Consider the following 15,164-nt stretch of genomic DNA (forward strand, 5'->3'; position numbering starts at 1 on the left):
ATTGGTCACAATGGCACTCAGTTTTGTCTTCATTCATTCCTCCTCCTCTGCTACCTTCAGGGGGGTCCAGAGTGCTCCTTATAACTGAACCTTCCCTTTTAATTAGCTTATTGATTCGGTGGGCCTCTCTTAAAGTGATGTCACCAGACCAGCACACCACAACACTGGCCATCACAGAGATGTAGACCATTTGAAGGGATGTCAACGCAAGACAAGTCAAGTTAAGTCGGGGAGCAGGCACTAGTACAGCATGTTGCTGAACCCGCCACACGATGAAATAGCTCAGGATCCTGGTTGGCAACACACGGTCCAGTCCCACCCTCCCGAAATGACCCTCTATCCAGCGCAGCCATGTGTTACATGGGCGACCCTTTGACCTGGTCCAGCCACTCGGGTCCCCAACATTCAGGATCTTACGAGGTGGATCACCCTTGGGTAATCGCGTAACTGACACTCCCTCACAATGCAGGTCATGTGCCTCATTCGGGACTCCATGAGCAAAACAAAGTCAAACCGGCGGGACCCAAGGATTCTCCATGGAGACACACATAATGGAGTCGAGACTTCATCTTAGGTCACTGGATAGTGTCCATGCCTCATAACAAAAGAAGCACCAGGACTCTAAAGACTTGGACCTTCATCCTTTAGCAGATATCAGAAGCACCACACACCCCTTTCCAGTGACCTCATGACCCCCCATGCTCTGCCAATCCATCTACTGACTTCATAGGAGGAGTTACCAGAGACATGAATGTCATTGCCAAGGTAAGTAAACCTCTCGATGATGAGGTCAACACTCTCTCCACAGACAGGCACACTGCTGATGGCCATGCTCAGGAGTCCATTAAAGGCGTGGATCTTGGTTTTTATCAGGACCCTCACAAACCCAGACACTCAGACTCTTCACTCAGTCTCTCAAGCGCCCCGATCAGAGCCTCCATTGACTCCACGAAGATGACAGCATCGTCAGCAAAGTCAAGATCCGTGAATCTCTCTTCACCAACAGATGGCCCACAGCCACTGGACCCCACTCCCCTGCCCACCACCCAGTCCATACAAGCATTGAACAGAGTGGGAAACACCACTGACGAACCCCAGAATCAACTCCACTCCACTCTGCACAGCACTCACAGTACCATTGCACATGACGGCCATGATATCCAACAACCTCGAGGGGATCCCATGAACCCTCAGGATGTCCCACAGAGCAGCTCGATCAACTGAGTCGAACGCTTTATGAAAATCGAAAAAGGCTGTAAATAAACTCTCCAGATATTCGCGTTTGTGCTCCATGAGAACCCTCAGTGCCAGGATGTGGTCGATGGTAGACGTCTTCGGCGTAAAACCAGACTGCTCCTGTCACTGGTAGGTGAGCAAGTGATCATGGATCCTGTTGAGGATGTGATGTCAACACCCACATTAAAAATTGTCTCCTTAGGAAAAAGAGCCTGCTCTTCCTCTTCTTCTGTGGTTCCTCTGTGTTGTCCAACATGTCACTGGTGCGGACCTCCACCAACTTCAATATCCATTCCCTGAATTGTGGCTGGACATAAAGGGTCTTTCATGTGATGAAAGTCAATAAGCAGTTATTTGGTTTACTGATGTTAAGTTGCATCTAATTCTGACTCCTCTACTTTGTCACATCCTCATCATCAATACCCCCATTAGGGGGGAATTCTCCAAGAATTTCTTCAAGTGACATCACCTGGGGTTAAGTTTATAGTCGGTGGTGTACTGAGTGAAGACAACAGCAGACCGGCCTGTTCCTTGTGGTCCACCAGTGTTGCTAGATAGATAGATAGATAGATAGATAGATAGATAGATAGATAGATAGATAGATAGATAGATAGATAGATAGATAGATAGATAGATAGATAGATAGATAGATAGATAGATACTTTATTAATCCCAAGGGGAAATTCACACAGTCCTTGAATCTCACAGATGGTGGTCTGCCCGAAAAATAGTCAATCATCCAGGGCCCCACAAGCACATCCACTTACATATCTCTGAGTTTACCCCTTAACAGAGATGGTGTTGTGGAGCAGGTGCAGTATATAATTACATCTTTCACCCCAATCTTTGTCCACTTTGCAGTGGGTCTACCACAAGAAAATTCATAAAGTCCCTCAAAGTCCTTCATGATGTGAGTGCCACTGGACTGTAGTCATGAGGTGAAGAGGCGCCCGCCTTACAGTGCAGGAGGTTTTCCACAGCAGTGGCACTTTCTGAAGCCTTGGGGACAGACTAGACAGGTGACAGAGGACACCACAAAGTTGGTCATTATAGGCCTTAAGAACTGGAGGACTGACTCCATCTGGTCTGGCGGCTTTTCTTTTATGCAACTTCCTCTCTTATTTGGTCTTCAGTTATGGACGGTGCACACTGATGGTCAGAGGTGGACTCCTCGCTGGCCATTCCAGTTGTTGATGTAGTAGGGATGGTGTGGAGAGACTGGTCACTGGAAGAAGCTGACAGCGGAGGGGAAAATCTATTAAAGAATTGCATCCTGGTCTTAGCTTTGTCCACATCCCCTTGTAGCACCTGAGCCCTGGATTGCTTGAGTCCCGTAAGGATGGCCAGTCCATTCCAGACATCCTTCATCTTATTCTGAGTGAATTTGTGTTCTCGTATCATTTTATAAGCTTCCTTTCCTTCACTCAGTTTTTTCTTTAGCACACGCTGTACGTTCTTCACGGCCTCTTTGTCACCGGGTTTGAATGCTCTTCTCTTCTTCTCATTCAGGAGACCATTTAGCTCCTTAGTCATCCAGGGCTTATTGTTTGGAAAGCAGTGCACTGTCTTTGAGAGGACACAAGGGTCAATATATATGGTCTGTGATACCGTGACAGAGTCCCTCAGTGTCATCTCAATGTCTGGCACTTGGAAGAGGTCATTCGGGGCCATTTCTGCCTCCAGACTCCACTTCCTCATTGTTCTGCTGGTAACATTTTGTAACTAACCTGCGCTCTACGGGTGACGGCAGGGCCTTCAGCTCCATAGCACCCAGACTTTGGAATGACATCCCGAAATTAATGAGATCAGCTGAGTCCATCCATTCTTTTAAAAAACAACTTAAAACTCATCTCTTTAGGAAGGCTTTTAGCTTCACTTAACATTCTGCCCTTTCTTTCAGTTTACCAGGTACTCAAGATAATTTGTGTGTCTGTTATATCACAAATTAGGTTTTTCTTTTAGTATTGAATTTAGTATTTTACTCTGGTTTATTCTTCTTTATTCCATTTAATGCTTTGTTATCCGTTTTATTGTTCTATTCATGAAATCATTTGTATCCAATGTTACATATACCCTACTGTTTTTTTATTTCTAAGACTCTGTGAAGCGCCTTGAGCAGGGGACAGGCGCTTCATAAATAAAATGTATTATTATTATTATTATCCATCCATCCATTTTCCAACCCGCTGAATCTGAACACAGGGTCATGGGGGTCTGCTGGAGCCAATCCCAGCCAACACAAGGTGCCAGGCAGGAACCAATTCCGGGCAGGGCACCAACCCACCGCAGGGCACGCGCACACACACACACAACCACACACCAAGCACACACTAGGGACAATATAGAATCGCCAATGCACCTAACCTGCATGTCTTAGGACTGTGGGAGGAAACCCATGCAGATGTAGCAAAGTGTAAAATGTTATCTATAATTTAATTTTTTTTTTTTTGTTATGAATTTCCCCAAAAGTGTTGATCCCTGTAAATAGTTTATAGTATACCAACAATATAATCTGTTGTAGCACGAGTGTTAATTAGCGTCACACCTCACAACCTGCGTGCACCACGTGTTTGGCTCTGACGCCAGAAGCGCGGTGGACGCTGTAGGGGTAGGTTGTGGTTTCAGTTCTTTCCCGATATTTTTTTATTTTTTTTCATTTACTTTGTGTTAATAATTTATAATCGATTTCATTTATTATTTAATAGGCAGAGGGAAGAAGATGTGTATGTGATGCTCTGTCTATTTCTTTCCTTCTGTTTTGCAAAGGTATGCTATATAACTATATACTGTATATATATATATATATTTTCTTTTCATTTGCTGAGAATATATAATCATAAAATTAGGATTTTTTTTGTATAAAGCTTATGTGTATTGTAAATAGTTTTCTTTGGAAAATCGGAGCAATTATTTTGTAAATAGTTTTAGATATAATGTGTTTGCATAAATAACGTGAGAAGCGCGGTGGACGCTGTAGGGGCAGAGGGAAGAAGACGTGTATGTGACGCTCTGTCTATTTCTTTCCTTCTGCTTTGCAAAGGGGTTTATCGGAAGAGGAAAATAAAAGCTTGTGTTCTAACCCAACGTGCCTACGTGACAATTATTTACACAACGCAGGAAAAAGCAGATTGCAGTCGGTTACACAGACACGGGGAGAACATGCAAACTCCACGCAGGGAGGACCCGGTAAGCGAATGTGGGTCTCCTAACTGAGAGGCAGCAGCGCTACTCACTGCGCCACCGTGCCGCCGTCATTATTAGTATAACATGGAAAAAGTTTCTGTTTTAAAACTCGACTTGATGTTTTTTTGGAAGAAATAAGTGGAGAGGACTGGCGAGCTTTGTTGGGCTGAATGGCCTGTTCTCGTCCAGAGTGTTCTAATACGTCTTCTTGGTAAAAAGGCATCTGTCACGTTTGAATGGAGCGGGTCCAGCTTCTTATTTCTGTGAGTGGAACCGGTCACAAGCAGAAATTGCTCATTGTTCCTTCCAAAGTCACTTGTCACGTTTCAGCCAGCGTTTTCCCCCTTGGCTGTTGTTCACAGTAGTTTGCATGTCCGTCTTGTTTAGTCAGTCAGTCAGTCAGTCATCTTCCCACCCGCTATATCCTAACCACAGGGTCTGCAGGAGCCAATCCCAGCCAGCACAGGTTGCAAGGCAGGAACAAATCTCCGGGCAGGGTGCCAGCCCACCGCAGTTTGTCTTGTTTAATTTTGTATCGTTTAATTGTATTAATGTGTATTTTATTGACTATGTGTATTTTTCTCTGTGTATGTTAGAAAAGGGGGAGGGCCTTAGTTAGGTCCCTTGTGCTTTCTGGGTGGTTCCACAAGGGGCGGAGCTACCTGTCCATCACTGCTAGGAATGGCCCTCCTCCTCCGCCCTATTTAAGGGAGGGCCTCCTGGAGGTTCATTGAATGTGTTAGGGAGAGGCTTGTGAGGGTCTGTGTTTTTGCTACTGTCTATTGAATTTCTGGATTCTGTATTGGGACTCTCGTTTCTGTGTCTACCTTGCCTTGCAGGTAATTCTTTATGTTCTTTGAAGCTTTGTATCTGCACAGGTTTTGTAAAAATAAACCTTTTATTTTTATCAAGCTTTCTCTTGGCCCTTTTCGATTCACGTGGGTGGAGTGGCGGCTCTGAGGCTAGGGATCTGTGCTGGCAATCGGAAGGTAAATGCCTAAAGTGACTGTACTTCATTGGGCCCTTGAGCAAGACCCTTAACCTGTAATTGCTCCGTCCAGGGTATGACGTTAATCTGCATCCAGCCCTGCATACAGGCCCTCCAACATTCAGGGAAAAACTTGGGGGTTGCTGGCAGAATTGGCACTCCAGTCACCATAAAAACTCCTCACACTGGTTCCACTCCATCTGAACTTGTGTGGTGCTGAGGTGTCACCCGTTGGATGGCTGCACTCGGGTCCTAATCTGGGATGCTGAATTGGTTTGTCATGTGTCGGGTCTGGCAATTCCAGTGCCTGCTCCTAACCTCTCCTCGTCACACACGTGCACATGGGAGGCAGCTAAAGGGTCCGAATAGTGACAATTCCATATCTGACCAGGGGGTGGCGAGGTGCTCTGACATTTTCTCTTAATCCTCTGCAGACCATTCACAGGAAATCCCACAGGTTTTCCAGCACCTGTGATGATGTCACTTCTGGTTCTGGTGACTGTGATGATGTCACTTCTGGTTCTGGCGACTGTGATGATGTCACTTCCAGTTCCGACCTTCCGCTATCTTTGCCACATTTCTTCAGTTCTGTTTTGGACTTTGAAGCAGATGCAACTCCAAAAATGTAACCCTTTTGCAGCCAGGGCATAATACACGGGTGGCTGCCTCAAACCTTTTTATGGCTCCTGTTCATTCTTGTGACATGGGGTAATGTGATGGTGTTTTCCCCCTCTAGTGGGCAATTTGGGAGTGTTATTGGCGTCTGTGCTTTCAGGACTCCAGCAGTTCACGACAGTCACATGATTGAAGTCAGCACTTGTTAAAACTGCAGGGTAAGCTCAGGTATGTGGGGATCAAATGTGTGCACCTCCAGTTTGTGATTCTGAGAGGGGCTCGCTGTTCTTCACTTGTCACTTAAATGAAATTGTTCTTCACTTCTACCTCCTGGGGGCCCAAAGTGCATCCCATAACTGAGCCTGTTCTATTAATCAGCTTATGGGGTCTCTCTTGGAGTGATGACATCTGTCCTTTTTGTCCCTGCTCCTGTATAAACCAAGATGTTACGTTGCAGGAAATTACTCATCTCTGCTTTGCCCACCCAGCGATGCCAAATTAATGTAAGGAACTTTGTATGCTAAGAAAAGAAGAGCTGATTGATTGACGTTAACCACTCAGTGAATTTACTTTCAGTAATGAACTAAATAATCTGGTAAGGCTCCCACTTTATTTTCCTCACCTTTTTCTATTGAAGGGGTTTTGCACACTCCTTTTGCGAAACAGAATATCACAACACAATATAAAGTATATTTCAAAAATACAATCCTTGTGTTATTGAGTGATATATACAATCATATGAAAAGGTTTGTGAACCCCTCTCAGCCTGATAATAATTGACTCTCCTTTCAACAATAAAGATCACAGTGGTATGTCTTTCATTTCCTAGGAGTACTGCGGTGTTTTCTGAACAAAGTTTTTTTAGTGGCGCAGTATTTAGTTGTATGAAATTAAATCAAATGTGAAAAACTGGCTGTGCACAAATGTGTGTCCCCTTGTCATTGTGCTGATTTGAATGCCTGTCACTGCTCAATGCTGATTACTTGTTGGATGAGCTCGTCAAGCCTTGAACTTCACAGACAGGAGTGTCCAATCATGAGTGGTCAAAGGTATTTAAGGTGGTCAATCACAAGTTGTGCTTCCTTCCCTTTGACTCTCCTCTGAAGAGTGACAGACAGCATGGGATCCTCAAAGCAACTCTCAAAAGATCTGAAAACAAAGATTGTTGAGTCTCCTGGTTTAGGGGAAGGCTACAAAAAGCCATCTCAGAGGTTTAAACTGTCAGTTTCAACTGTAAGGAATGGAATCAGGAAATGGAAGGCCACAGGCACAGTTGCTGTTAAACCAACACAGCAGGTCTGGCAGGCCAAGAAAAATACAGGAGCAGCATATGAAGAGGCAGGATTGTGAGAATGGTGACAGACAACCACAGATCACCTCCAAAGACCTGCAAGAACATCTCACTGCAGATGGTGTATCTGTACATCGTTCTACAATTCAGCGCAATTTGCACAAAGAACATCAGTATGGCAGGGTGATGAGAAAGAAGCCCTTTCTGCACTCACGCCACAAACAGAGTTGCTTGTTGTATCAAATGCTCATTTAGACAAGACAGATTCATTTTGGGAACAAAGTGTTTTGGACTGATGAGACACAAATTGAGTAATTTGGTCAGAACAAAAAGCGCTTTGCATGGCGGAAGAAGAACACCGCATTCCAAGAAAAACACCTGCTACCTCCTGTCAAATGTGGTGGAGGTCCCATCATGCTGTGGGGCTGTGTGGCCAGTTCAGGGACTGGGGCCCTTGTTAAAGTCAGGGGTCGGATGAATTCAACCCAAAATCAACAAACTTTTCAGGATAATGTTCAAGGATCAGTCACAAAGTTGAAATTACTTAAGCAGGTGTTGGATATTCCAACAAGACGATGACCCAAAAGACAGTTCAAAATCTACAAAGACATTCATGCAGAGAGAGAAGTGCAATGTTCTGGAATGGCCGTCACAGTCCCCTGACTTGAATATCATCGAAAATCTATGAGATGATTTGAAGCAGGCTGTCCATCACATTGAACTGAACTGGAGAGATTTTGTATGAAGAATAGTCAGAAATACCAACATCCAGAGTCCAGACACTCATCACAGGCTATAGGAGGACAGCGTCTGGAGGTGGCAGAGTTAAAGATGTTAAGATTTGCATTGGGTGGGATGAGGACGGACAGGATTATAAATGAGGACATTAGAGGGTCAGCTCAGGTGGGACGGTTGGGAGACAAAGTCAGAGAGGCGAGATTGTGTTGCTTTGGACATGTGCAGAGGAGAGATGCTGGGTATACTGGGAGAGGGGTATTAATGATAGAGCTGCCAGGGAAGAGGAAAAGAGGAAGGCCTAAGAGAAGGTTTATGGATGTGGTGAGAGAGGACATGCAGGTGATGGGGTTGACAGAACAAGATGACGAGGACAGAAAGATATGGAAAAAGATGATCCGCTGTGGGGACCACTGATTGGAGCAGCTGAAAGACGAAGAAGAAGTTGCTGGTGTGAAAGATGCTCCTGACGCAGACGGACACGACACCTGATGTTCACAGATGCACCGGAGAGTACACACAGTGCACAAACCACCACAATAGTAGCTCACAGTCTTTTTCTTCTCTCTCTATTGCCTTTTCTTCACCGCCTCCACTCCTCTCCTGTAAGCTCCGTCCTCTTCCACCCGACTCTGGCCCTTCAATGAAGTGAGGTTCTTGGTGGCTCATCACTAATACCCAGAATCACTCCCATAGGTTCTCTATAGGTTCTCTGCAGCTGCCTGTGGTGGAAACCCACGGAAACTCCAGTTTCACGACATGCCCTTTGGGAATCCGTGGTGCCACAGCCACCCAGGAGGGCTGCCCTCTAGTGTCCCAGGAGAGGTACTGCCTCACCAATACCCTCTCCCCTGGTTCTTCCACTCTGTTGGCATCCCAGCCAGGTAGTGGCCATGGCCGCCCATCACAGTAGGTATAACTCAATAAGGTGTATTTAAATCAAAAAAAGTCTTCATAATGATTGTATTTTAATCAAGCACACTGTCATAGCCTAATATAAGGCGTGCAAAATTGAAAAAAGTAAACTCGGGGTCATTTATTCTCAAAAATGAACTGAATATGAACGAGTTCAACACTGAAATGGTGACCTACAGTATGAATGTTAATGCATTCATTTGAATCTGTGTGAACTTGCACAAAACTGAATCTCACAAAGTTCACGGTCAGAGGGTGGATGTTGGACCCTCACTGGAGTCTTTCCTGGGTTTGGAGACGCAAAAAGAGAGCCAACTTAGCAGAAGAAATGTCGAGTTAAAGCAACGCATCGTCATCCTTTGAAAAGTGGTTAGCAAAATGAATGACAGTGAAATACAATTTGTGTGTGGGGTCTCTGCAGCTGGGCAGTCCGTGTCTTATTGTGCGAATAAATCTGTTGGCTTTAATAACGATGATCTCTCCGAGGTAGAGGAGATAGTGGCGCTTATTGTCTATAAAAGCCATCTAACATAAGATATTACAGTCATAAGCCTAAAAGCCTGTGTGATTATTTATTCACTGCCTCTTCTTGGCAGTGTGCTGCATTCACTTAATCGGGCGGCTCTTGATGGCAATGCACTCTCCAATAATTTGATTTGCTCTGCCGTGCTCGATGAGGACAATGGACCCTGAACAGGACGCATATTCTTTCTCATTAAGGGAAAAAAACAAACATTACTGCGTCGCTGAGGCCAAAACATTTCATCAGAGGCAATTGAAGGAGACAACGGGGACCTAAAGGTGACAAAAAGAGCATCTGTCTGCAGAATGAACACAAAGGCGAGATGGACACGGGGACACAGCAAACAGAGGCTGAGTGGACACCATAAGGCCTCTTGTGGCCTCACTATATGGCTCCAAGTGGTGGTCCTAGCGTCACACTTCTGAGTTCACGTCACTTGTATCTGAATGACTAAAAGTATGGGGGCGCCTCTCTAAAGGGGTTTCATTGTGGACTGGTGCATCAAATGCAGTTTACGTGACATAGGTGGCCACGTCATGTTGTGGGATATCACTTATGAAAGCTAAGGGGGCGTGAGGTGGAAAAAGGTCGCCGAACTCTGATGATACCGGGTGGGCGCTCGGACCCGCCAGGCGCCATGTGTGAAAGTAAAAGTGCGCATGCTCCATACAGCCGACTCCATATTAATGGAGGAATGGGATCTTCAAGAAGCTCATATGCAGTTTGAGTGGTGGCCAGGTGTCCACAAACTTTTCACCACAGAGTGTACATGTGTTTAGGAAGAATATTGAATACCAGTAATGCTGCACTGCCCGATACCGTGCAGTGAATACACTTGACTTATTCCTTCAAAGTTTTCATCCTCTATCTTTCTCTGTATGTTTATCATTCATTTGCTCAGAGGTTGAGGTGCGTGCCTGAGCAGCTCTTCTTTTCTCCACCCTAGCGGCCCGCTTCTTCTGTTCTTCTGTTGGCATCTTTTCGCATTAAAACTGATTAAGTCAGTGTTTGTGTTGCAATTACTTAGTATGTTTTCCTTCATTTTTCACTGAAGCTGGCACTTAAGTCTTCAATCTGCCTCAAGAATGATTTAAGATATGAAGAGGTAGGGGAAGAGATGGCAAAGGTGGTAGGGAATGAGAATGGTGCCCGTACGCATGTGCCGCATGGCCACCGCCAAGAGTTGATTCTACAATAAAATAAAATAAAATTTAATAAAAAGGAGGAATAACCTCAGAGGTCAAGCATCTCCCCGAAAGTGGATAGTAGATGTCACGCATTACACACGTGCCACATTTCAGGTCAATAGGTCAAACGGTTTGTGAGCTACAGGTGATTTAAAATCCTGGACAGACAAACGGACAGCCACGGTAGCGTATTATATTAGACCAGTAACGGCGCACTGCTATAGCGATACCGTGCCGTGAATACACTTGACTTGAGCATTCCTAGTTTTCATCCTCTTTCTCTGTCTGTACGTTTAGCATTCGTTTGCTCAGAGGTTGATGCGCTTGTTGCTTCCTGAGCAGCTCTTCTTGTCTCCAAACTAGCGGCCCGGTTGTTCTCTTCTTTCGCGTTAAATCTGATTAAGTCATTAAATTACTTAGTATGTTTCCCTTCATTTTTCACTGAAGCTGGCACTTAAGTCTTCATTCTGCCTGAAAAACGATTTAAGATATGAAGGGGTGTGGGAAGTGACGGTGAAGGTGGTAGGGAATGAGAATGGTGCCCGTGCACATGCACCACACGGCCGCCATGCTGGCTGCTGCCGAGAGTTGATTCTACAATAAAATAAAATTAAAACTAAAAAGAGGAATACCCTTTTAGGTCAATAATCACCCTGAAAGCAGATAGTAGACGTCACATAGTATACGTGTACCACATTTCAGGTCAATAGATCAAACGGTTTGTGAACTACTGGTGATTTAAAATCCTGGACAGACAAACAGACAGCCACGGTAGCGTATTATATAAGAAGATCAGTGTAATGGTGACGTCACCTTGTCATCATTCTGAGCGATGCTGTCACTGGTCCCCTGCACTGAGTCGGTGCCTTAGCATGGCGGAGTGGTTCATGTTAGTGATGGGCGATGCTGCTGATTTTCTTTTCGATCCGATAGCGGGTGATACCGAGGCCAGGGCAGATACTGATTCTGATGTCTTGCAAGAATGGCCAATCTTCTGTAAAAACTTACAGAACCTCACATTTTAAAGGCTTTGCCAATTGTGGACTATTACACATAGTGCCAAGGGTCAAACTTCTTTGCTTTTTTTTATTAACGGAAATTATTAAACCCCTTCAGTTCTTGCAAATGATCAGTGGAGCAAAAACAAACGTTAGTGTTGTATTTTTTTCTCGAAAAATCGTGTAAAATGTGTTGCATGGCTTGGCTTAAAAAAATCAACATTTTTATGTTTTACTGTAAAATGCGCAAAACACTAAAAATATGGAGTGTAAAAAAGGATAATTAATAGTGATGAGCGAGCATGCTCGGCCAAACGTGTGTTCGGCTCGAGCATCGCTATGTTCGGAGCATGGCGCTACTCGAACGAGCACCACATGTGAGTCTCCGCCGCGCACGTTTCACGGGTTGGAGACAGCTGATCAAGGGGCAGGTAAGTACTGCCCTCACTGTAATGCCAGTAGCCACGTCAGGTGCTGGCATTACAGTGATTGGCTGGCCGTAACACGTCATCGGGTGCTATATACAGTATGCAGGCACTGGCATATAACGTTTTAGAGCGTCAGCTCACCTGCAGGCACTGGCATATAACGTTTTAGAATGTCATTTTTCCTGTAAAATTGATTTTTTTGGGGGGGGTTTTGGGCGTGTTTTAGTCAGTCTGTAAAAGTGGCGTACAACTCTGACAAACTGGTTCCCAGCAGCGACTTGGGAGTCCAAGATGCATCCAGACATCGTCCCCATGCTGTTCCCGGTCCATTTGGGTGGTGTTTCTGTCACTTTCTGAGCTTTTCCAATGGACCAGGCACCCTCCCCTCTTCAGAGCAGGGGGTGCCTGGTTGTCTCCCATTGACTTACATTATACTCGGGTGCTCGGTGGAGCACACGGACATCGCGATGTGTTTGGACCGAACACCCGAACACTTTGATGCTCGCTCATCACTAATAATTAAGCAAATACAGAGCAAGCGAGCGTCACTTTCGGATTCCGTTTTCGCTGTCCGTTTCAGTGACTTCATCACTGCAACACCTGGGCTGTTGAAAAATGTTATTTTACGAGACTCCATTATTACGTGGCACGCCTACAGGTGAGAGAAGAAAGCCATTGCCCTGGTAACGCCCAGGCTTTTCGCTCTGTTTTTACTGCCCGACCGCAGCTCTGCCACCAGAAAATCTTAGGCTCCCTGACAATTATGGCTGAGCCCCTGGGCTCCATACTACAATAATTTTGCCTCCCCAAGCTGATTGAGTGACGTGTCTGTGCTACACTCAAGCTTGACATCAACCACGCTGAAACTTTGCGCCACCGTAATTAAATTTATATAATATCGTATCACATGTCGTGTCTCATGATGCGTGGAGGGTCTGGTAGCTCTGAATTAAAATTACTAACAGAGTCAGCGTATCTTTTTGCAACGTTCTAATTTCTCTATGTGTATCTCATGATATGATATCGCCAAGTTTCAACTGATATGGCATCTACTCGCACCACTCCACCGGTGATAGCCGCACTTACAAGAATGAAACAATTGCTGTTCAACCTCTGCCATCCCGTTGGCTCCATCGGATGACGATTCACGCTAATTACTTCACGTTTCTGAGCCTTTCACACATGCCCTCACCGTTCACACCGCCAAACATCTGAAGCCTTTTATCCTATGCTTTTAAAATACAGATATAATCTTCTTCTTCTTTTGTCTGATCTTGTTAGTGGTCGCCACAGCGGATCATCTTCTTCCATATCTTTCTGTCCTCGTGATCTTTCTCTGTCACACCCATCACCTGCCATGTCCTCTCGCACCACATTCATTAACCTCCTCGTAGGCCTTCCTCTTCTCCTCCTTCCTGGCAGCTCTATCCTTAGCACCCTTCTCTCAATATCAAAGTCAAACCAGCGGTACCCAAGGTTTCGCCTAAGAGACGCAGTACCGAAGGAGTCCAGACTTCATCTCAGGTCACTGGATAGCATCCATGTCTCGCAAACAGCGAGCACCAGGACTCTGAAGACTTGGACCTTCGTCCTTTCCAGTGCACCCCTATGCTCTTCCAGTCCGTCTACTGACTTCATAGGAAGAGTCACCAGAGATATGAATGTCACTGCCAAGGTAAGTAAACCTCTCGACTGTCTCTACAAACAGACACACTGCTGTGCCCGGGAGGTCATTAAAGGCCTGGCTCTTGGTTTTTATCAGAGTCTCTCGAGAGCCCCGATCACAGCCTCCATCGACTCCGCCAAGATCACAACATCGTCAGCAAAGTCAAGATCAGTGAGTCTCTCTTCACCAACAAATGACCCCCAGCCGCTGGACCCCACGACCTTGCCCAACACCCAGTCCATGCCAGTGTAGCGGCTTTAAAATGGTTGCTGATGATTTGAAAGAAGACAGACACACCAATATTTGGATTCTGCCGTTTATTCTGCAACAATGCCATCTAACTACAAGACAAGCAGTAAGGGGCACAGTCAGCACACGCAGCGACAGGCGCTCTCTCAGTCTCCTGCAAAAGCGTCATCCAGCTTTTTTTTTTTTTAAACATATATACACAAATACAATAAATACAAATTTAACAAATGCATATAAACAATGGGCGGCACAGTGGCGCAGTGGGTAGCATTTAGGAGACTACCCTGCGTGGAGTTTGCATGTTCTCCCCGTGGTTTCCTCCCACAGTCCAAAGACATGCAGGTTAGGTGAATTGGCGATCCTAAATTGTCCCTAGTGTGTGCTTGGCATGTGTGTGTGCCCTGCAATGGGTTGGCTCCCTGCCTTGCGCCCTGTGTTGGCTGGGATTGGCTCCAGCAGACCCCTGTGACCCTGTAGTTGGGATGTAGCGGGTTGGATAGTGGATGGATGGATGGATATAAACAATAACAATGAAGGACAATAATTAACGTTGCTACATACCTACAAGACAACCAGTAAGGGGCACAGTCAGCACACGCAGCGTCAGGCGCTCTCTCAGTCTCCTGTAGCAAGCCAAACAACATGCTAATGAGGCTGGATCTCCATTAAATTAAACACTTTTAAAATCCATTTCTGCCGACCAAAAGTCACGACAGAACCTCAAGACACATCAATAACCACATGACGTGATGTTTCTATGCAGTTTCAGACAGAATACACTATATCAGAACTTGTCAGCTTACACGACAGACGGAGAGGATTGAGAAGCGTCTTACCTGCAACAGCGGCATCCAGCTTTTGCCAGGAGTCTGCTGTTACGCTACATGTGCATTCTTAAGGTGTTACATTAATTAAAGCCCCCCCCCCGCTACAACAGACAAACAGGAACTATATACAAAAGATACAATGACTGCATTTACATTTAACAAAATTCACAATATATAAAATAGAATGTTCACAAAAATATAAAACATAATAAACTAACTCAGCCACACCAGCACTGAACAGAGTAGGAGCAGAACACACTTCTGACGTACCCCAGAATCAAAAAACGCAGAGGGTCTGCTTCCACTCACAGAACCAGTATACA

Source organism: Polypterus senegalus, chromosome 5, assembly GCF_016835505.1.
Source record: "Polypterus senegalus isolate Bchr_013 chromosome 5, ASM1683550v1, whole genome shotgun sequence".
NCBI lineage: Eukaryota > Metazoa > Chordata > Cladistia > Polypteriformes > Polypteridae > Polypterus > Polypterus senegalus.